This window comes from Rhinolophus sinicus, linkage group LG03, assembly GCF_036562045.2.
Source record: "Rhinolophus sinicus isolate RSC01 linkage group LG03, ASM3656204v1, whole genome shotgun sequence".
In the NCBI taxonomy this organism is placed as follows: Eukaryota; Metazoa; Chordata; class Mammalia; order Chiroptera; family Rhinolophidae; genus Rhinolophus; species Rhinolophus sinicus.
The window spans coordinates 69,426,319-69,451,398 of record NC_133753.1 but is presented as its reverse complement, the minus strand read 5'-3'; positions in this window follow the sequence as shown (position 1 = coordinate 69,451,398).

The window sequence follows — 25,080 nt, the reverse complement described above, 5'->3', positions numbered from 1 at the left end:
GAGACTAACATCACCCGACATGAGGGAAATAGACACACAGACAAAAAAGAAGCTAACATCAGCCAATGAAGGCGAATTTTCTTAACATCTTCCCCACAGAGGGCAAGGGGTAAAAACAAGGAAGAATGAGATGGAATGTCCTTAAAAATACAAGAAAAGGAAAGGAGAAAGGGTGGTAGCAGACTTACTAGAGAAAGAGGATTAAAGTTAAAATGTTGCTAAAAGAGAAACTTTTGGTGTTAAAGGCGTTTTGATAGCGTTTTCAGAATATCAGGAGTCAGGGGCCAAATGTTTCTCCAGCAATGGATTTCTTTCTAAACGGCTGGTTGTTCCAAGTCTCGTCACACGTTCACTCCTAAATCAGTCATTAACAGGGGGCTGCCACTATCATGTTTGCTTAAGATATTCATGGTTCACAGGGATGTATATAGCCACATGAGAACTAAAGAAAATTGGGGCTCAGTGGAAGAAGAAGAAAGTGGGGATGACTGTGGATGGAGAATCTCTCAATGGAACCTGCTACAGAAACAGCTATGGATTTGGTGAAATTTGGGCTAGTCCTGGAAGAGCATATAAGTCAGATATAGACATGAAAAATGGGGGAAAGAGCTTTCCATCTGGAGGCAACCCCCTGAGTGAAGGCGCAGAGACAGTAAAATGCTGAGTGTGTTTCTGTCTGATGCTATTAGTGGTAGTTTGCGTGCAGGGAAGTAGTGTTAGTTCACATTCAAGGATATACTGGTTTCAGATCATAAAGGGCCTTGAATGCCAGGCAATAGAATCCAGACTTTATTTAGTAAAATAAGTTCAACACACTACATTTGATTGTATTCTTTAAAGTTTTGATTCTGGTTTTTCTTTCTCACTTCCAAATGCTGGGGTTGGAGGGGGTCAGCAGTAGTATCCCTCCCAGGACCTTTGAATTTAGAAACAATGAGATGTAGATGTAGGAGCCAGGAAGGTGGAAACAAAAATATCACCTGTGTTTCTGTTACAGGATTGGTTGGACTTGGAGCTCATGGCTTATGAATGTAGCTACAATGGATTCCCCAGGATGCATCCCCGAACTAGATTTAGGTCCCCAATTGGTCATGGCAGTGCCCGCTGTCCAGGTCTCCCCTCTGGGTGCCAGGGCGTAGTAGAGTGGGATGTGTGCTCTCTGAGGGGTGTCGATCCCCAAAGAGGATGGAGAAAGGGGCTGAGACAGGCGCTTTTAGCTTCTTTCAAGCCCACCAATCATAAAAAATACTCCTCCACCCTTGGAGAGAAGAGGGAGGAATTGGTGCAGCAAGAAGCTGTAGGCTCCTCCACTTGTAACATGAAACCAAGGGAAAAAAAATCCCCAGACCCCACAACACCTGTTTTTTAATAAGACTTAATGAAGTCTTTCCTCATGACCACAGCATATCCTCTCCTTTTCCGATAACCTTGACCAGTGTTCAGTTATTATGGATTATTCTGAGACAAACTCTTGCGAAGGCCCTTCTTCCCACATTTGTCTCTTGGGCAGACATTGCATGCTTCCTGCAGAACTTGATATTGCTTTTAGCCTGCAACATAAATTCTGTTTTATAAGTCTACACGTCATTTGATATGGCCTTGAAATTATACCTTCCTGATGAAATGATTTGACAAGTGAGAGCACTAAGCCCAGCAGATGCAAGCCCATAAACGTTTGTTGCCCCTCCAGACCCATTCCCTCCTTCCTGCTTTTCCTTTCTAGGTCCTTGGACTCCACATGCCCCTCTGCAACTTCTTTCCAAAATCATTTAGGTTGAGCTGTTCTGTTCTTGACAACTTTGCTCTTCAGCACTCCTTTCTCAGCAGCCTTTCAACACTTGCAGATAAGATCTGAACTGGGTACAGTATTGCTGTCATCTTCTGCCTGAAAACTTGAAACTCCAAACTACTAGATTAGAGAGCTGTGCCAGGGGCCGCTGAGTGAGATGCCCTCCAACTGTTTCTGCCCTGATACTCCATCACGTTATGATCTGTGCATAAAGTCAGACTCCAATAGTTCTACCACATCTCTGATGCTATGGAAAAACAGAAAACTGACACCAGAGATGTTCTCTTAGGAAAATTTTTTGTTTTCTACTTAAATTATTCCACATTTTGCATCTTTTACATTTTCTTTATTTTCAGTCCTCCTGGGTTTTTTTTGTTTGTTTGTTTGTTTGTTTGCATTTTCTTGTCTTCCAAGAGCATGCCAAGAGCTCAGTCAAAGTTTCCTAACAATAAGGGCTACCATTTGCATGGGGGCTTCCAGTTTACCAAGTGCTTTTGTAATTTAGACATGAGTCTCTCTAAGACACAATTCTTAAATTCTGCTCATTTTGATTCTTAGAAGCAATCAGAGCAAGAGATAGGTCTCACCTAGTCCAGATACCGCTAAGTAACAAATCCTGAAGTATTTTGATCACCCAGCGATGAAGATAACAATATTGTTTTTGAGAGTTGGCTGACCTCACACTCAGCATACCTCCTGTTGGAGGCCCCAGGTGACAGTCTATCAGACAATCCACTAGGGAACTGATGACCAACTCGAATCATCACTGTGTCTCTAAGTCCACAGCGATCCTGGCCCGGCCTCCTGCAGCAGGATGCCCCTGGCATTGGGATGGCCCTTATTTTGAAGTTATCAGTCCTTGTTGCATGCTGACTCATAGTCGGCTCTCAGGAGAGGCCTCACAGTGGTTTGGCTTCCCTCCAGCATGCTCAGCTGAGCACCAGCTGCCTGCTTGCTCATGGCAGCTCATCTCTTTCAACCCAAGTGCCTTGTGTCTGTGTTCACTTTGCCCCATTCAATCCGTACTTGGCAACGGACTCAAAAAATATTTGAAGTGATCTTTAGCAGGAAGTGTCACTTTCTTCTTGAAGTATAAGGAGATATGTTCTTAGTGGTGTCATGTAATATCTCCCCTCTTCAACCCCTCTTTGCTAAGAGTCTTAGTACTCTGATGTCAGTCCTGACATCCTGTGCTGCTGTTTGCATCCAACATCTGGAACTGTGCCAGCCACCTTGGGGCCTCAGAGATCAATTAAAGATACTGAAGATGGCAAAGCAGAAAAACAGAAAAACTTGCATCCTTGACGATGATGTTGAACAAATGAATTAACCAACAGTAGAATTGTTCTGTCTCTGGACTTCCGATACATGCTTTAATACATTTTTTTGTTTAGCTACTTTTAGTTGGGTCTTCTGTTACTTGAAGGTGATAACATCTTAACTTACCATTTTCCCTGACCACCAATATTGGAAATAATCTTTGTGTACTTTGAATTTTTATAACATGTTAGCTGTATTTCTAGTATGGTAGCTTTCAAACTTACACTACCATGATTTGCATAAATGTAATTCTCTTCATATCAATTTCTTCTCCTGATCTTAGTTAACAGCACTACTCTCTACAAAATGCACTCCAAGTGCCACTAATCTTGTGAGATGCTCCATAAACAGAGGGTTCTGTGGTCACTTAAATTTGGGAGACACCATATGCGAGATTCTTTTCTTCCTTACAGATTCACTAAATATATTAGCACATAGAAATGATATGATATAATTTTACAGGTGAATTTCTACTCCTTACTAGATGTGTGATGATCTTTGGTTAGTTATTTAATATTTATGAGCCCTAGTTTCCCCATATGTAAAATAGGTAAAAAAAATTCCTATCCCACAGTGTTGCTATGGGAACCTGAAATAACGTCTATCAAATATTTAGTCTTGCACCTGGCCATGTCCCACAATGCCTGTGGCTCAGATTGCCTGCGCTATAAGCTTCTTGCTTCATTACCACGTTATTAGTTCTATACTGTTATTAGCTCATATTTGTGTGCTTATTCACAGATTACTTTCAAGTTTCAGAACAGTTTTCTCAGGGATTTTGCTTCTTTCCAAATTGTTCAAAGAGTACATAATAAGTGGAATTCATGTTCCACTTATTAATAATGATAGTTGTTATTATTAGTAGTAGCAGCAACATAATACAGGGTCTGAGAAGTCCTGCAGTATGCAAATCTGGTTTAGTTTGGTTTAAGGCAGCGTTTCTCAAGCTTATCTGAGGACATCGCCCCTTAGACACAATACCTTCTCATATCCAGGAGAGCTGGTGTTACAAGGCCCATGCTTTGGGAAATGCAGCTCTGCCCCCATCACTCAGGCAAGAAACCTGGCAGCCATCGTTGGCAAATGCCCCTCCCTCACCATTCTGCATTCCACATTCAATCCATCATGAAGATCTTCTAGTCCTTCAGATCTTACCTCCTGAATCCTTCTCAGACCTGCCCACTGCCGGTCTTTCAATCCACCACTGCTACTGCTGTAAAGCGCCAGTATCGTTGCACAAACCTAATGGAAATGCCTGCCTTTAGACTCACTTTCCTTAAACACTCCTCTCCCTTCACCAGAGGGGTCTATCGACGTAAACTGATCTTATAACTTTCTTACTCAGTGTCCTTCCTTCAGGGGCTCTTGAAGTCCTACAGAGCAGAGCTCAATTTCCTTACTCAGCCACTCAAGTTCCTCCCTCACCTGGCTGATGTTTCCTTCTCCAGCTGTGTGTCTCCCAAACCCTGCCTTCCATTTTCCACCCCTCCTGTGATTCCTCAATCGTGCTGTGCTCTTCATGCTTTGTGCACTTCCCTCTGCCTGGAACTCTCTTTATAACTTGCTTTATCTGACTCTTCCTCATCCTTCACTACACAGCTCAAGGGACAACTCCTTTTGGTCTAAGATCCATCCTCTGCGCTCCCATAGCAACCTGTGCATATTATCACTTATCCTGGTTCATTGAAAGTATTTGTTCATGTAACATCTCACACATTAGACTGTGAACTCCTCAAATGCACAAACGGTGTTCTTACTCCCCTTGGCCCACTGTTCTCACCTTTCTATCCTTGGTGCAGGCCCTCATTTAATCTGTGGGGAACTGAGCCATCCTGAGCCCCAGATCTTTACTGTCTTCATCCTCTAACTGAAAAAAAATCAAAAGTTCAGGCCCAAACAAACGTCTAGTTGCCCTCTGGAGGAGCCCAGTCCTGACCCTCATTTTCTGCCATGGCCACAGCAGCTGGGCTGGGGAACTCAGGACTCAAAAGACTCCAGCCCTGCCTCTCCCTGAGCCAGATGCCAACATGACCACCTGCAGCAGGGCAGAGCTGCAGCTGGGCCGTACTGAATGGGAAAAGCCTGTCAGTCTGGCTTCCTGCTGCCCTGCAGCCTCAGGGTGGTTTGAGATGAGTGGACTACACAATCCAACCTGGCAGTGGCTGTGCCTGCCTTTAGGGATGTGGGGGAGGCAGAGCAGGAGAAGGAAAGAGGGCCCGGAGAGCCCAGAACCAGCCTCACCTGAGGGTTCCGCAGGTTCCTGGGAGCAGGCCCCTCCAGTAGGCACCAGACTTTTGCCACTACGTAGCATCATCAAAAGCCTTGTGTTATATTTAATGGCAATTTTTTTAATCCAATAATTAAAATGCATACAATTGGATTGTTACTCAGAAGGAGGCAATAAAGTCAGCCCGCATCATAAATCAGGATCTGTGGCAGAGCAACTCCGACAAGACTTCTAGGCACAGGGGATACAAGGCAGCAACAGCTTTATCTAGTCTGATTTGATTAGTTTCTCCAGTTAATTCTGTGTGCTCTGGCCACAGGATAAGTCATCTTTCTGTCTTACTGCTCTGCCCTTTTCCTGCTGATTTAAAAATAGTGACCTTATTTCCCTGTCAAATGGTCACTGGATTTACCAAATTGTGCTCATGAGGAAAACCCATGAGGGCCGCTATTCTCAGATGCCAAATCTCTTCTTTGGCTAACAGAAAACTGACCTAACTCTGTAGCGAGAGGGTCATTTTATTACTTCGCCCTTTTATCCTCACATGGAATCCCTGAGAGTCCTTTAATCACAGTTTCACAATGGTGTTTGCCTCGTCTCTTTTCAGACTCAGAAACTATGGTTCACATGTCTACCCATTTAGAACCATGCAATTTTTCTAAGGTACAAAGGACCTTAGAGACAATCAAGTTGGACCATTTCATTTCACAAATTAGGAAATTGAGAGCCAAGTTAGGGGAAGTCTTCTCCTTGCCAGAGCCTCCAGCAGGTTAGAGAGATGAATGGGAGGGTGTAGTTGAAATGTGCGTGGCTTCAAGGATGTCCATTGGTACCTATTCCAACACCTGCTGATCTCATGCTTTTCTGACCAGGGATGCACTCACACTGCACAGCTGTACCCTGCTTCTCCTCGATTCCTGATATATGTCATATTTTCTAAACTAGACTGGAAACTATTGCTGGACAAGGACGATGACTTATTTTTAATGGTGGCTCCATAACACCTAACATGATGCTGGGTATATAGCAGACATCAGTGGTGTGCTGGTAAGCTGGCTCTCCAATGGAAAAAAAAAATGTCCTGATTTGTAGTATTTACTGATTTTTGTGGTATAAATACTCCCATCATGGCTACCAACATGATGTCACTTAAAGAGGATGCCCACCTACTCCCAAATGTATAAGCTTCCCACCCTGTTAGTATTTCCAGATTTAACAAATAAAAATTCAGGATGCCCAATTAAGATTGAATTTCAGATAAACAATTAATAATTTTTATTATTCTAAATGTTGCCTGGGATATACTTCTGCTAAAACAATTATTAGTTCTTAATCTGAAATTTTGTCTAGCAGATGCCCTACATCCCTTAAAACTTTGATCCCTCCCCTGTTTGGACACCAAACGGCGAGGTAAGCCTTGCTGTTTCCAATCAGATAAAATATCTTTGGATTTACATTGTAAACTCTTCTCAAGCTATGATTTGAGACCTTGAACGGTTTGTGGTGACTGATTTTATGCAAGATTTTTTGGCACATTTTTGCTACAGAAACGCAGAGCAAAATGATTTCCCAACTCTGTGGGAAAATGAGAAACTCTGTTTACTGGTGAGAGATGAGAGAACTGTGAAATGTCACTGTTGCACTTTGTGTTGGGATCCAGCATGGAACGTGTGTGTTTGGAGAGGAAGCGCCATAATGGCTGCAGAAAAGCAAGAGCAAGTGAGAGAGGAGAGAATCGTGGCTCAAGAAGGTTTGGGTTGCGACAGGAAGTACCAGAGCAAATGTTTCTCAGATGATTTGGTCAGGACCTACGGTGACAAATATATTTTCTGTAGCAACCCCAAACACACCTCCACATATATGTGATTGAAACAAAAGTTTCATAAAACACTGGTCTCCCCCAGAAAAGGAGCTTGCATCACAGCGTCAGTCAATGGGCTGTTTCTTTCACTGAGAAAATCTTGCTGTGAAATCAATGTTTCTAATTGTGGTGTCACTAAATGTGAAATTGGGAAGAAATGCCCAGAACTGGTTGTCTTAAGCCTATATAAGCTCACCCCAGCACAGCACTGTTAGACATTAATAAACAGGTGTCTGATCCATTGTGCACACACATTCTGTGAAGTGTAGTTATCAATAATCTGAGGGTTGACAGAGACACCGTTTTTCAATGTTTAGCATACATTTGAAACAACTAGTCATCATGTTCCTCATTCATTCATTTAAACATTTGGGGGCATTTACTAACGTTTTAGGCATTGCTGTATGAACTAGCTTCATGAGACCTGCAGTTAAATGGCGACACAGATATTAGGCAAACAAAGAATGCAGAGATAATTATTTAATTACAAATTGTAATATATATTATGAAGAAAATACAGGGTGCTGAGAGTATAACCAGGGGAACTTAATTGAGATGGATGAGGCAGGAGTAATTCAGAAGAGGCTGCTTTAAAGAATTAGCATGTCAGCTGCCACATAATAGACAGATGAGCAGGATTTATGCAAGTGGAGTGGGGTTGGGGGCAATCCCAGAAGAGGGGACAGTGTGTGCAAAGAACCTGAGGAAAGAAAGATTTTGACCCTATAAGAAATTGAAAGAAAGGCAATGTGGCAGGAGACGAGTGAGTGAAGTAGGCATGGAAAGAGTGAGGCTGGAGGGGTGGGCAGGGGCCCGATCCCACAGGGCTATAATCCACGTTCAGCAACTTGGATTCTAAGTTTGTGATTTTTACACAGAGTAGTGACATAATTTGATTTATGTTTTAGAAATATCACCATGATTGCTATATGGGAAATACATGGGCTGGGGTTAGGGAGCAAAAGTGGAAATGGAGAGCGTAGTAAGGAAGTTATTACAGAGTAGAGGTGAGAGATGAAGTTCACTTTTTCAAAACCAATATAAGTCTTTGTTGTAAAATCTTCACATTTTCTCTGACCCAACCCTCCATACGTAGGAATTAAATATCTGCTCTTGAGCTGGTAGTCTGAAAGGGACTTTCCCCTCCAGTTGGATGGGGTCCCTGGAAATGTGTCTATACCTTCTCCAAAGCAGGCCCACTGGTCTCAGTGACATGTAATCATGGATGTTCTAAGTGGCAATCACCATTTCTCCTCCTCCCCTCTCCTCACACCTTACATTGCATCCCCTCTGTGCTGCTCTGGACTCCTGCTCTGTAGCATTGTCTGTGCTACTTCCCAAAGGGTCATCTGAGGACTGGTGTACCTTCTAACTCTTTGTTACCCACTGTGACAGGATAAGGCACTCAACCAGAACATGAATCAACTGTCACTAAGCATGTTGTTCAGTGGACATTGATTTCATAGCAAGATTTTCTCAGTGAAAGAAACAGCCCATTGACTTACGCTGTGATGCAACCTCCTTTTCTGGGGGAGACCAATGTTTCATGAAACTTTTGTTTCAATCACATATATGTGGAGGTGTGTTTTGGGTTGCTACAGAAAATATATTTGTCACCGTAGGTCCTGACCAAATCATCTGAGAAACATTTGCTCTGGTACTTCCTGTCGCAACCCAAACCTTCTTGAGCCATGATTCTCTCCTCTCTCACTTGCTCTTGCTTTTCTGCAGCCATCATGGCGCTTCCTCTCCAAACACACACGTTCCATGCTGGATCCCAACACAAAGTGCAACAGTGACATCTCCCAGTTCTCTCATCTCTCACCAGTAAACAGAGTTTCTCATTTTCCCACAGAGTTGGGAAATCATTTTGCTCTGCGTTGCTGTAGCAAAAATGTGCCAAAAAATCTTGCATAAAATCAGTCACCACAAACCTTTCAAGGTCTCAAATCATAGCTTGAGAAGAGTTTACAATATAAATCCAAAGATATTTTATCTGATTGGAAACAGCAAGACTTACCTCGCCATTTGGTGTCCAAACAGGGGGGGATCAAAGTTTTAAGGGATGTAGGGCATCTGCTAGACAAAATTTCGGATTAACAACTAATAATTGTTTTAGCAGAAGTATATCCCAGGCAACATTTAGAATAATAAAAATTATTAATTGTTTATCTGAAATTCAATCTTAATTGGGCATCCTGAATTTTTATTTGTTAAATCTGGAAATACTAACAGAGTGGGAAGCTTATACATTTGGGAGTGGGTGGGCATCTTCTTTAAGTAAAAGAACACTGACATACCTTTCTTTGAAAAATTTACAAAAATATATGATATTGTAAACACATGTTAGGGACTCTCCCAAGACCTGAGAACAAAGGTTTGGCAAATAGGAATAGATTTTTACCCACTTTGGGGAGGAGGGATTTTAATGATGGTAGGAGCATCAGATAGTGGAGGAAAAATAGGTGGTCCCTGCTCCTATTGGTTGATGAAGGGAGGGAGGGACAAAGAGAGGAAGGGAGGAAGGAGAGAAGAAAGGAAAAGGGAAGAAGAGATAAAAGGGAAGAGGAGGGAAAGAAGACCCAGAAACTCATAAACATAAGTCTTGGAAACAACACTCTATTTGTTTCCATGCAGATGACTTGGAATAGTGATTTTCAAAAATGGTTTGCTTACTGCTGGGGATGAGGATGACTTTTGAAGCTGAACACAGTATTGAGAGCGTTGAGAGAATAACGTTGCAGACTCTCAACTTCCCTATCAGCCTTTCTAACTTACTCTGCCGGAGAACTTCGCTGCTGTTGCAGGTTCTCCTGCCACGCCTCCACTTTCACAGCGACCCTCTCCCAGTTTAAAAAGAAAGGCAGACATTCAACAGCCATTCCCAATATTTTTACCAAGGTCCATTGCTCTGGGAGTAAAAACAAAAGTTCACATCAAGAACACATCACTATAGAGGAAGAGTCCCCTGAAAGAAAACCAAGAAAGCCTGGATAAGAAATATTGAAGAGAGCAGTGGTTTTGTGTCATCCAGGTGACACACTGTTCTCTCTCAATGTCTTTCTTTCTCTTTTCACAGTTAAGATTCAGAAGGGAGAAGGTTGTCAAGGGAGAATGAATATTAAACAATTTATTTGAAGTTTTTAAATTACTGTTTTTTTCTGACATAAAGTGTTTCTGATTTCCTTGTTAGTTTGACAATGAGGACGGCCTTATCAATTAGATTATATGGTAGATATTTTCACTAAACTCAGTGTCCTAAATCTGTAATTTCAACGTTTTGTTGAAAAGATCTTGAATTCCATGTACAGCATACAATATGTCAGAAACTATATGTTTCGCAACTATAAAATTTATGATAAAACTTTTAAGTGATATGTCAAGGGTACATAATTTTCATAGTTCTTTAAGCAGATACAGGAAGAAAACATTTTGAAAACACTGCCATAGCTTGGTTGCCCTTTAGTGATGCTTCCTTTATTTCAAGGCCGCCTGTTGCTTGTTTCAGTGATTTGTAAAGGGGACTGGGGAGAGTCTTCTTGGGTGAGGCTGAACCTAGTTGCATGTCTGTGGTCTGTGTTGAGCTTATAAACTTGGAGAAGCCTAGTCTGACCTGTGATAATATGGAGCACCTCAACTGTAATGATATAAAGCATCTCCAGCTGTTTTTGGTTCTGATATTTAGAAGCAATTCATGGAAGTAAAAGGATACCAGCAATAGCCTTTTTCTTGCTAGGCATAATGCCACTTGGTGGTGATGCCAAGAGTCACCATTGTTCTGTGTTTATGCTTTGGCCCCTTTTATTTCTTCTGATTGTGCCTTACAGGCATTTAGAATGAAGATGGTCTGTAACAGTCAAGGGTCGTTTTGTTGAAAGGCTGCTAGCTCCTTGCCTGGTTGACCTTACACCTAGGGCATCTCTTTTCTGACCTGAAAGCTGGGATCCCACCTGGAAAACAAGGTGTAGTCATATCAGGTAGGGCATATGTCATTTCTGGTACTGCTGGACCTCTACAGTATGTCACCTACACAATGAAAGCTGGAAAAACCCTGTGGGGTATTTTTCTAAGAGACTGAAATCAACCTACTTTCTGAGATTCAAATACAAGAGGTTATGAAATTAATGAAACAGAAGACTTTGTGCCCCAGTGTGTCCAGATAATCACTAGATTTTTCAGGAAGTTTCTCTGAGCACTTATTGCCCTGAATCTGCCTGACCTTTGTAGACTTGTGAGGACACCAAAAATGCATTTTTTTAAAAAAATCAATACTATTAATAAATCCATTAGTAAATGGTCAAGCTTAAAGTAAGAATGTTCCTATGTGGATTATTGGCTAATATTACTCAAATGCAACTTCTCTCATTTTTGATCATTTGATATGTTTCTCCAATAAGATTCAGTCCTAATAAGTTACTGAAAAAGGAGAGAAATCCTGGTATAATGGAAAAAAATGGGAGCTTTGGCATCAGATAGACTAATTGAAACTTTGATTATTAAATCTCCTTGGGCTTCAGTTTCCTTATTTGTCAAAAGAAAATGATTATCACTATTTGTGTAGTTGTCCTGGGGATTAGAGAAGATATAGGTAGGTATTTGGCTTAGTGCCTGACACATAGCAGGGGGTCAATAAATAACTGCCATTGCCCATATATTTAATAATAATAATAATAATAATAATAACAATAACAATCATAGATGAGGTGTCAAGATTTGTTTAACCACATTAAGAACCTAAAAGAGAAGCACCGTTGAGATAAGCACCAAAGAGATACAAGATTATGGAGAAAACAATACTGACTGGGTTTCCTTCATCTCCCTATTTCAACATACATCACATCTACTAGGACCAGAAACCATATTCAGGAATAAAGCCCAGTGGGCAACTTCCCCAAGGAGGACACGTCTCCAAATTATACAGAAGGTGCCAAAAAATATATATGCATATTTTAAGATGACATCTCTTAAAATGTGTATACATTTCTTTGGCACCCCGGTATAGGAGTCCCATTTTAACATACATTCCCAAGGGCCAAGCACGCTTCTTTCCTCCCAACACTGGGTAACAGGATAGAGGCAGAGAACAGCAGGTGAATATCAATCTATTCTTCAGGGAAAAGCAACTGGAAAAGGAGGTAGAAACATTCTATGAATGAAGTTCCTCGTTTGACTCGGTGTAATCTCAGAGGTAAACACCTTCCTGATAGAGCACCCGCCTCTCAGTAGGTGTCAAAATGCCAAGTCCAGGAGGTTTCATCACAGTCAGAGAGAATAATGTCATTATGGTAAATTTCTTTAACAGCATGACTTATTATTACCAGAAACTTGAATTGATTCAACTACAGATTCAAAAGGGAAATAAATTTCACTGATTTGCTGAAACCTTCAGCAAACTAAACCAAAGAAAAAGGTGTCCATTCAAATCCTTACCCACACAAAAATAAACTTAGTGAACTGTTTTGAATCTATTTTTAACATATTGAGAAAATCTAAAGTCAGATTAATATATTTTCTAAATGGTGATAGAACAAAATTAACTTAAATTAGTTGGTCATCAAGGATGTTGCAGTAAATATATTGGTAATCCCAGTGTTGTGCTTATAAATGTTTCATAATGGTCTCTCTGGTGGAAAAAAAAAATATATATATATATATGTTATATATAGTACATATACTATATATTATTACTTATATATATTCTAAATTTTATAAAGTATTCTAAATTTTACAAATAATAAGAATGTATAACATACAACTTCCAAATAATAATAAATGATACAATACATTTTATTGTAAATTCCATAAAGCTGATTCTCACAGAATGCTTTCGTTGATTTTTTTCCCTGAACTCTTGAATCCATAATCCAAACAATTGAGTATAATTCTGATCCAAACGTTGGTTGATATTTTTATTTATGTTAATGAGTAATAATGAAACTGAAACAGGGAAGATATATACGAAAACTTCACTCATTGTCAATTATGTAAATGATTTTGCTGCCTCAGATAATGGCTTTTGAAAACTGGAAAAATACTTCTTCAATTCTTTTGGTGCTATTCACAATAAAATGGCTACAGATACAACATACTTTTCAGTTTAATCTGCATTAGTAACATTTTTCTCCATCACTTTCATAATTCTAAACAATCAGAAAAATAATAAATCAAGCCCTGATTTGTATCACGCGGCAATTTCTGTGGTGCAAATGCTTGTACCATCCATAGCCTTTTTCAGTTGGCCAACGTGATGTCACTGAATGCAGCATTGGGAAGAGATCCCCAGTAGCTCAGCATTATATGGTATTTCCAATACAGAGTTACAGCAACTGTAAATAACATCATAAGCATAGATAATTGTACGATGTAGCAAAAATAATTAGGTATGGATGACTTTTGAGTATTTATTACCTTTGCTTTAATATACCTTAATTGTAAGCTTACATAATTTAATTTTTGACAATGGCTGTGTTTAACCACCCGTATTCAAAATTCCTGAAGCTAACAGCTGGCTGTCATAAGCCTGCACAAAGCACTCCAGTACACCACTGGATGTGTATCCAACGCTCATTAGGAGAACTTCCTTTGTGCTCAAAGAACTCATCTCTTTCACTATCACCACTGATGACTTGGAGGGAGATGACCTCAGTTCTGGGGGCAGTTTGCAGCTCATCGTGGTGACCCCAGTCCCCTTGCATGGTTGAAGAAAGGTCATGTAACTTGATTCTGGCTAACAAGGTGGGAGGCAAAGTCTGCTGGAGGAGTCATGGAAGACGTTTCCTCGTTCCTAGAAAAGAGCCATAGGAAGAGGTAGTCCCTTTTTTCTCTCCAGTGATTGTCGTGACTGAATGGGCTCAGGAATGGCCATAGCCATTTTCCTCCCAGCCTGAGGGAGAAATCAACTCATAAAAGAAGGTAGAATTAACAGCATCACAGAGAGAGATGGGGCTGGCACCCCAACATGTCACACCTGGAGCCCAACCTATTGCTGCTCCTCTTATTACACGAGATAATAGATGTCCTTTTGGTTTCAGCTAGTTTGAGTTGGAGTTTTCAGTTACTTGCAGCTGAAAATTAAGTTGTTTCCGACTCTGCCAGAAGTTTGGGCAACAGAAAAGCATAAGACGTAAAAGCATGAAATGAATTGACCTTTTAAGAAGCTCGACTCCTGATTGGGAGCTGAGACTAACTCACAGAAACCAAAGACAAATAATCCAATACAGGTTATAAGTATCTGGGCTTTGTTTTCATGGAGATATAATTGACATATAACATTATATTAGTTTGACAAGTACAACATCTTGACTTGATATTTTATATATTGCAAAATGATCACCACAATACGTTAGTTAATATTCATCACTACACAGTTACAATTTTTTTTGTATTGTGATGAGAACTTTTAAGACCTACTCTCTTAGTGACTTTCAAGTACACAACACAGTATTATCAACTATAGCCATCATGCTGTCATTACATCCCCAGAACTTATTTAACTGTAACTGGAAGTTTGTACCTTTAGACCACATTCACCCATAGTTTTTAAAACTGAGTGCTTAGACTGAATTTAACAGGATTTCAGAGAAATGTTGGACCAGCAAGGCTAGAGTTACCATTGACAGGTTCATGGAAGAGATGGGGTTCAGGTCAGGTCATAAAGAATGAGTGAGGGTTGAGAAGAGAAGGAATCACAATTCATATGAGTGGGGGAGAGAAACGGAGAGACTCCTAAGAATGCCACCCAGAGTTTTGACTGTTGACTAGCTAGCATCCTTCGTACCAGAGCATGCATTTCCTCACTTTGCAGATTACTGGAATCTGTAATTTTTGTTCATTGGTACATGGGCTACCCTTTAGGGTCATTTTTGTTAGTTCAAACATACACTTTTTGAAGTCTTTGGGAATTTTGAAGAGTATAGCATTAGGTATGCCTAATTCCATTCTCTTCTTTTTTTCTCTTCTCCCTTTCTGGTCCTCTTGGCATTTCCATATACTCTCAGCCCATCAGTGCCCACTCAGGCAGTAACATGGGGTATCTACCTCCTGCCTTTAGGTAGGGCTACACTCTCATTTCTAACTGGCAATTGCCTATTATATATATATATATATATATATATATATATATATATATATATATATATATATATATATGAAAAGCCAAGAAGGAGAAACTATCATCTCCTTTGGTATAGCATTTATGCCTTTCTACTCTCACTACCTGAGAATTCCTTCTCACTTTTTACCCAAATCACCACTGTTAATGTGTACGATAACTGTTCTCTTACCTAGTTCTCATCTGCTGCCCTTCATTTATTAAAAAAATCTCTTTCTTTAAGTTCTGAAAATTTCTGCAGGTCTCTTAAGTGTATATGTGACCTAAGTGGAATGTAATTGGGTTATTTTTATCCCCTTCAGAGGAGATGATGGACATTTAGCAATAGCCAGCAGAAGGAACAGGGTTGTTGAGAAGCTTTGGCAGATCGAGAAGGAATAAATGGTAACAGCACTGACAGGTCTTTGGGACCACAGTTAGCCTTGCTTGGTTCCCTGCCCAGTGAAAGGTCTGTACCCTTGGATGCCAGTTAGTACTTTGCTCAGGATCATGAGCAAATTAATATGAAGACAGAGGGCTTGGAAGGAGAAAGGCAAAGAGAGACAGTGAGAAACAAAAACCATAAAACCCAGCAGAACTAGCATTGATATTTATCACACATTTCTTCTCGATATCCTACATAGAAATAACCTTCTTTATTCAAAATTTCAACATAGGCTATTGTACACAGGTGAAGGTCTCATAAGTTGACTTGAATTAATATTAGTATTTCTTTTGGCCTTGCCATTCCCTAACTGAGAGCAATATTTCTGCTTTATGTCTAAAAACTATTAGGCATTCCCATAGATACTTACTTAAGGCAAACACTAAGATTTTTCCAGAGAAATTGTTTCTCACAGTTGTAATGAAGTCTTTTTAGGTCTCAGGAGGAAAACACCTACGCTCCGCCCACCCCCTTTTTTTTTAATGACTTAGATTTATAAATTGGTGAAGTAACCAGGCAGGTCTGAGACACAGGCCCTTACGGTTCATAAAGGGTGGGGAGACCCAAGCACAAGGGCAGGTAGGAGTAGTGGGGAGGATGGCAAGTGAGGACAATGAGGAAAGATCTGGAAGGCAGGGGAACAAAATGGTTCAGAGCCTGGGTTTGAATCCCAGCTCTACCACTGACCAAGTGAGATATCTAAGGCATATTATGGATCCTGTACGTATCTTGGTTTCCTTATGTATAAAATGGGATAATAATATTTTCTATGTTAGAGATTTAGTATCAGGATTAAATGAGTTAATATTTATAAAGTTCTGGTACATAGAAACATGTGCATGTGTTAAATAGATAAAAAATCAGAACTCTAAGTTGCCAACCCTTATCAATTTCAGCAGATTTGATCTTCACTAAGAGGATATTGGCTAGCTCACAAAATGTTTAGGAGGTCACAGAGCTGGTTTCATGAAGACGGGATAGGCGTGAAGGGCAAAAACACCACAGACACTGCAGTTGGTCAATGCAACAATGCTGGACCCAGATGTTGGTGCTGGAAACTGGAAGGAACTGCCTCCATTCTCCCCAGGAGGAATTCTGTAACATCACTGCTTTCTTGGGCCACCAGCCTCTGATTCCAGGTCCAAGGTGGAAGGAGCTCATGTCTGGGGTGGGGTAGTTTAGGGCTTCTGTCATAGCTACAAGGGAGCTCTGCCTCACAATTTTGGGTATTTTCTAATTTTAGAAATGAAATCCAGACACTGGGAAGTCAAAAAAGAATGCTAAATGGGCATAGAACACCAAAAAAGAAGAAGGGTTATAAAAATATTAAATGAAAGAACCAGCAAATCCTCATACAAGGATGAATAAATTGTAGGCTCTCTGCAATACTTATTGATCAAATCTGGACGAGAAGTTGTTATAAGGGGATGAAAACAATAGACAGAAGAGAAAATCACCCAGAATTCCTTAAGGAACTCAGGGACAGTGCAGAGGAAATGCTGTGTTTTCGAACATAAGTTTACCTTTGTCAATTTCTCCCTCCTTTTTCAGTGTCCTCGTTTCTACTTTCCTACATCCCAGGCCCCCTTCCTCCCCTTCCCTTACCCAAGGACTATTTTACATCTTATTTTTGCTTTCAATCAACTGTTGATTTTTTTTTTCAAAGATGTTCACCAAAAATGGAGGTGGAGATTGATAAACCATCAATGTGTGAAGTTTCCCAGGGATCATTTGCATTTCAAGAGGAAAACAAAGCTTTCAAGTTGTGGCAAAGAGCACTTCGCAGCATTGTGTAAAATCTCTCTAGTTAAGGCACCTGCCTGCAAGGCCAACCCGTCTCTGCCAAGAGACCTTCCTCATGCAGAGGGGCCACAAAGGAGGCAGGCTTGTCTGCAGATGCAGGCTTCTGAGGGCCACCCACTGAGCAGATGCTCATCACGGGGTGTGTGCACCCACCCCTCTGCTTTCAATCACTGTTCACACTGTCCACCTTCTGCCCTAGAAGACACAACCTTACTTAAGGCCCAGTTCACCCCATTTTTCCTCTCTCAAAGATTAAAATAGCACTCTCTTCAATGACCTCAATAATTTAGAACCCATGAATAAGTCATTTGCCCAAGAGGCTACACTGGGGCTTCTATTTTTACTTATAGTCTGTCACCAAGTAAAGTGACCTCTCTCAAGGAGCCAACATTGACACCCGTTGATCTTCTGGCTTCTCAGGAAATGACCCAGGCAGAGCTTGCAATGCAGAGTCTTTTCTCAAGGGCAAGGATGGACCAGTAAGTGTCAGTAACTTTAGAAGGTCAGTAACCAGACATGAACTTAGGCATATATGCTTTGCTTAGGACTCCTGGAGCTGCTAGAGCATGCTCCAGGAGGACCACTTTCTATAAAGGAGGTCAGGCAAATTCTGCTTAGATTGGCCCTTCCTGGGGCCACTTCTTCCCTAAGACTCTACTTTCCAAACATTGAATTTCAACGGAAATGCAATACAACAGCCTGGGAGTTGACCCCACCTCCTAACCACATACATGTCCCTTTCACAAACCTTTAATGTACACTCCCTAATCCCACGTCATCTATGGATTACTTTCAGGAAGGTTAAGCGTTTATGCTAAGCCAATCCAATGGTCCGAGGAGTTCACCTTAGGCCTTTTGGCCACCAGTTTATAAAAAGGTTTGATTTTTTTCTCCTCCATATTCCCATACTCAGGAATTGACCCCTTTCCTCAAGCCACCCACAGGATTCCCAGCACCCTCAGCCTTGCCTTGGAGGGAACTATGCTTATTTTTTCTTAACTCCACACCCATAATCTTCCATACTGTTTGTACAGCACTGAGCCCTCAGCACTGAGCTTGCTACATCAGCTCTTTCATATGACTTCATGTCTCCTGATCCACAAAATCATTAATTCATTCTTCATCCCCTCCCCCAGGAAAAATACCCGTTCCTCTCCCTGAGCCTTACTCCCTGCCCCTGCTAACAAGAAGAGATATATGTATATTTCAGAAAGTGAAAAATTCCTACTATGCTCATTTTACCTCTTATTATTTTCCTTCTACAAAATAAGAATGGTTTTTTTGTCTCACATTTAATGAAAAGTTACGCTGTGACGGATGCAGTGCTTACTGCTTTGTTGAAGCAACTCATCTACTTTTCTCTAAACATCTTCCCATGTACTGTTATTTCCCTCATTTTACACATGAGGAAACTGAGGCACAGTGACTGGTTCGTGGTCACAGGAGCAGAGGCAGAGTTTGAACCCAGGAAGTCTCACTCCAGGAACTATTGATCGGTCAGCTATACAGAACACAAGATCATACTTTCTTGCTCCTGTGAATCCTCAAGAGCCTTACAAGTGTCAATATCTCTTCTGGGTTTGGTATATCCCCTTTGTCCCCCTAGAAGACAAGATGGTGTCCGTTCAGTGGACCTCCCTTACGCTCTCTCTATCCTTTATTTCTGCCAATTTAAGACAATGAATTAGCAGGAGTAAATGCCCTTAAGAGAGAGCTCCCTGCTCTAAAATTCTTAATTTTTTATATTTTACTTAAAAAACAAATAGTTTTTTTCTTGCAGTTTTAAAGGCAGAAAAGTAGAAGTTCAAGGAACTGGCAAATTCGATTCTGGTAAGGGCCTATATCTTGTTCTGCAAATGGCTGTCTTTTTGGTGTGTCCTCACATGGCAAGGCTAAAATTCTTTAATTGTTGATGGAGGCCCCATTGAGCCAAGTCACCGTCCATGGTCCATTTGAACCATGTGAATCAATTGTACATTTTCATAATTACAATATATTATAATAATCAACACCAGCCATCAATTTGCTTTCCCCAGATCTTTGCAAAGTGGAATTGAAATTTTCAGGGTGATTTGTTTGGGAGAGTCTAATTAGCCTCTAGTTTGGGCTCATGATATATTTTGAACAGGTATGATTTTAAAAACAAACCAACAAACAAAAAACAGCTGGGGCTACTATTATAAGAAGTGTAGCTTATTAATTCATCTACAAATATTTACAAAGTGTCTATTTCTGTTATAAGCTAGGTACTGGATTGTATAACCTTAAAGATCCCTTTCAATTTTGACAATCCAAGAAAAAATTGAAGTAAGCCTAGAAGAATTCATTGGATTTTGTAGGGAAGAGACAAGAAGGGACAGCTTTTAATATCATGTGAAGGTAGTTAGTGAAGGATAGTAGTAGGAAAAATAGTTGCTTATGCTAGAGTAAGTGAGTACATCTCCCTGGTAGAGCAAAGAGAACACTCCAGAAAACCATGAAAAATGTGGTAGACGGGGCCAGGTTACTGGATGCCTTGAAAATCAGGAAGAGGAATTCCAGACTGGTGCTATAGGCAAGAGAAAGCCACTGTGACAAACCTGAGCTGGGGGACACAACGCAGAACATACTTCTTTAGGATAAGGAACCAGTGGTCACCACTAGTGAAACTTGCAACTTCCCTCCCATTACACAGACAATTGAATGAAAATAAATATTTCTAATGAGAGTAGAAAATTAACATCCCTGTGGCCTAGATGCATATCACAGAAATGGGAACAGAAAAGTGATTCTCTCCCCTTTCACAGTTCTCCTTTTCTCTGAAACCCTCATCTCTCAGATCACGATGATGTGATTTGCTAGATGTTCCAAGGGCTGCTAATGAGATGCAGCTATAATCTATTCACTTCATAGCGTTCGCCAGAAACCAGACTACCTCTTCACCTGCTGCATATCCTGGGTGTGTGTGGCACAGTGTGGCCCTGGGAGAGCACAGTCCTTACTCAGGCAGGTCACCACTCCTTGTTAGGCCTACAGGGAACGGAGGGGACATGGGCCTCTCACTGCCACAAAGTCAAAATGAACAACAACAACAACATGCAAGAAAGGAAATGGGAATGCTTGAATTCAGAAATAGTTTGGGAACAAAGAAGAGAAAAACCAAGGAGAGACTACATTACGCAAAAGGCATCTGACCAAAATAAGAATAACCAGCATTTCTGTTAAAAATCACAGAGGACAGAACAAGGAAGAAGCAGGCTTAGAGGGTAGCAGAACTGTAACATCAGCTTTACAGGCTTGAAGGGTAGCAGGACTATAATACTATCTTCACAGGAGAGCTTACTTAGCAAGAGCTGTTAACAGGCCAGGTCACCCAAGAAGGTGTGAAATCTGGTTCTTTAGGCCTTTAAAAATAGCCCCAATTTTTACTTGCCTGGGAGATGGCTACGAAATGACAGGAAAGTGTACTAGTTAGCCTTTCAAAGTCCTTTCTAATCAAGTATTATATGCCTTTCTTTTTCGTTGAATTAAATTAATTTAGCTCAACTTTATTGAGACTAGTTAAGATCTGGGGTGGTTTTTATATGCACTTTTGTCCCTGTGCCTTCAGTTTCTCATTGCCTATGTTTGAGATTCACCCATGCCTATCTATCTCCTTTTCAAAAGCTCATACTTGACTGCTCCAGATCTCAAGAAACCGGTCATATTTCTACATTCTGCAATATATACAGTTTTTGCCACGGTTAGGTAAATCAAAGGAAGACTGATGGAACCACAGAGAATGACAAGAGTGTTGGTTTAGGACCAGAAGTCAAATGTGTATAGTAATGGGTTGCTTTGCTGTCTGGGGAAATCAATTGAGAGACTTTTGATGCCAAATTGGTCTGAAGTACTAGGAACCTATGGACAAATTCCCAGGAATGATCTGTTTTTAGAGTGAAAAATAAATAAATAAATAAAACAATCTACTGTGGTCCAGAGACAATAATCAACTTAAAATCTTAATGGATAGAAGTTAAGGACTAGTAGAAAAGTGTAAGTCTTGATTTCTTTAAATCTTTCTCCTTCTATATTACCCTTGGAAATAGAACATCTTCAAATTTGCCGTACTTAATGTTAAGGAAAATAATGACTACTGAGTAGAAGACAAAGGCTGTCTCTCCATTAACCTGGTTGATGAAGTAACAAAGTTAGGAAATCTGGGTAATAAGGTTACAACTCCACAAGCAAGGCATAATCACCGTTTTATAATTGAGGATTTGGTAAATTACCTTAATCACAGTCAAAGTAGCTCAGAAGAGCAAAACTTACAGTGATGAAACTGGCAAATGTTTCAATGTCACATCATAAGTGGATTACAATTTCATGATGAATTAGACTACAATCAAATACCCAACAATGTCAGGAAACACTTTAGCCTTCAGTGATTCAAAGGCCCTGAATAATCTCGCAGTACTCTAGGGTAACACTTAAGAACCTTCACTTTGAATTTTCTGGTTATATGGACATAATTACAGTCTATTGTAGATCACAAAATGAATAGATAAGAGGCAGAATTTAGATATCTGACAAGCTTTTCCTATTTTTCAGGAAATAAGAATTTAGCTATCCTTGAGATCCTTTGTACTTTACATTGTTGTTATTAACGATAATTGAAATAGCATTTGAGTCATAACCAGTCGATTTTTCAGCGCTGCCCAAACTCTTTCATATCCTGGCACAAATGAGAGATACTATTATGTGAACGGTACCCTGGAAAAATGGAGGTGCTTGCTAGGGCTCTGGCTGTCTAAGGCCGCCTCCTGCTGGCTCGAGGGTAAAAGAAACCTATAGCTCTGCTCACCTAGAGCCCACCTGTGGCACCTTCGTAGGGAAGTTCTGGAGATGGCCAGTGTCTGGCCACCTCAGCTGTGGTCCTCTAACTATCATGGAAATGTGTTCTTCCAGCATTCCCATCTTCACCGGACTCAGCATCTAGGGTAAGTAGAAAGGGAAATGAGCAGCCTCATGAAAAGGAGAAACTGGCATGTGTTCTCAAGTGGAGTGAGCAGAAGCTCGCGTTTGTAGGCAGTGGCAGCTGTTGTCCTCAGGGAATTTTGCTGACAGTATGGGAGTGGGGCATGATGTCACAGGAACCCTGGCTTGGCCAGAACAGCATGGTGTCCAAGGCAGCTGATCTGTTCATCCAGATTGAAAAGATTTCTTCTCCTGCTGCTCTCCCTCCCTCCCCTTCTCCCTGCCAGTCTAAGTGATAATTGTAAAACCATGCAGTTCCTTTCAGAAGTAGGCCACGGGAGCTAGGGCTGGGTGTTTTCATAGCTGGCATGTTACAATTATCACTGAGGATGACTCTGATGACAGCATAATACATGTGGTGTTTTGTGCTAAAAAAGTCAATGCCAGTGGAATAAAGAGCAAAACTTGCCAGTGATCCAAGCAGTTTCAAAGACAATATGATCTGAGTGGGCCTCGATTCATAGTCACTTCACCCTCAATATTATTCTTACAAAATAGTCTATAGATCTAGCCCTTGGGAAGCCACAAAAGAGAATTTTTTCTCTATCCAGGAACTCTTAAGCTCTCAACAGAGTGTCAAGGGGATACTTTATACAGGGTTTGTGTCAGAGTTCAGAATTTAAATTTATCTGAACTTAAGAGGAAGATGTAAGCCTTAGAATAGGACTTTAAGAAAGTCTAAATCCTAAGTCTACCACTTAGTAGATGTATGACGTTGGGAATTTTAATTAACTTCTCTTACCCTCATCTTAAAAAAAAAGTATAGTAATCCACTTTACAGATTGGTTAGAATTACATGACTCAATGTAAGTAAAATACTTAACACAAAGCCTGGTCCAGTGAAAATGCTACATAAATAGCAGTGGTTGCTGATGTTATATTTGTAGTTATTATTACATACACCACTCATTTTTTTTTAGGAAGGGAACTCGAAGAAAATTATTATTTATGATTGTTAATTTCTTCTTAGTACTGACCAAACTATATGACTACTACCGTGTTTCTCCAGAAATAAGACCTAGCTGGACAATCAGCTTTAATGCCTCCTTTGGAGCAAAAATTAATATAAGACCCAGTCTTATTTTACTGTAATATAATATAATATAATGTAATGTAATGTAATGTAATGTAATATAATATAATATAATATAATATAATATAATATAATATAATATAATATAATATAATATAATATAATACAGGGTCTTATATTAATTTTTGTTCCAAAAGACGCAATAGAGCTGATTGTCTGGTTAGGTCTTATTTGTGGGGAAACACGGTATATAGATAATTAGAATCATGATACCAGTGGTAACCTCTTCAAAAATCTTAATATGTCGTGTTGGTGAGAAGCTCGAACAAATAATCTCAAACAAAAAGAGGACAAGTTGGAACATACACCCCTCCATCAGAACAATCTATAAACTCAAAAATTTCTTTAAGACTCCAAGAAATTGAAGTATTCTTTTGCTAAATAAGTTTAAAAAATGATTATAATATATATTTAATGTTGACATTTTTATACCAAGACTATATATATTTTAATCTTTATTAATCATATTATTGAAATCATATTATTGAAACACCTGAAATAAGTTAACTTTTCACATTATGTAACTATATTTATTTAACCATGAATTGCCAACCTGAAACCTGGTATTATATTATATTATATTATATATTATATGTATTATATTATATATATTATATTATATAAGACCTGGTCTTATAGTATGTTAAAATAAGACTGGGTCTTATATTAATTTTTGCTCCAAAAGATGCATTAGAGCTGATGGTCCGGCTCGGTCTTATTTTCAGGGAAATATAGTATTGTGTTGGTCAGGTCAATAGCATTGGGCAGGCAGCAGAGGGTGGGCTCTGGAGTCAAAGCTGAGTTGGAATCCTAGCCCTTCCACTGGGTAGTCCCTTCCCTTTGGCTGGTTATTTAACCTCCCTGAGCCTTAGTTTCCTATATGAATAGACTTACCGCAAGGGTTCAATGAGATGATACATGCAAATACTGAGCATTAAGAAAATAATAATAATAATAATAATAATAATAATAATAATGGCAGCTAGTGTTTGTTGATGTGTACTGGACTCTACAGAGCACTTTATACATAACAATTCACTGACTACTCATAATGACCATATGTGGTAAGGGCTCCATTCCTCAGTTTGCAATTGAGGAAGCTAAGAAACAGAAAGGTTAAGTAATTTGCACCAATCTGGATAGCTGGTCAGTGATGGAGTCACAATTCTTATTTCAGAAGCCAAGGTGATTACTACTTTGCTAAATTGACTCTCATTTTGTCCATTAACTATTAGCTGCTAAGGTTGTTGCTACTGATAACTGAATCCTAACATATGTTCAAAAGTTGACTAAGATTCTGAAATAGAGATTTTGAAGTAATTAAGCCCAAAAGTTCAAGGATAAATAGGACACAGGCCCTTCTCTAGAGAAGTTTATAATATAGTCAAGAGTGGAGTTGGGTGAGAAGACACAAGTGTTATTTTGAAGAAGTTATGGTAAACTCTCTGAGCATCGGTT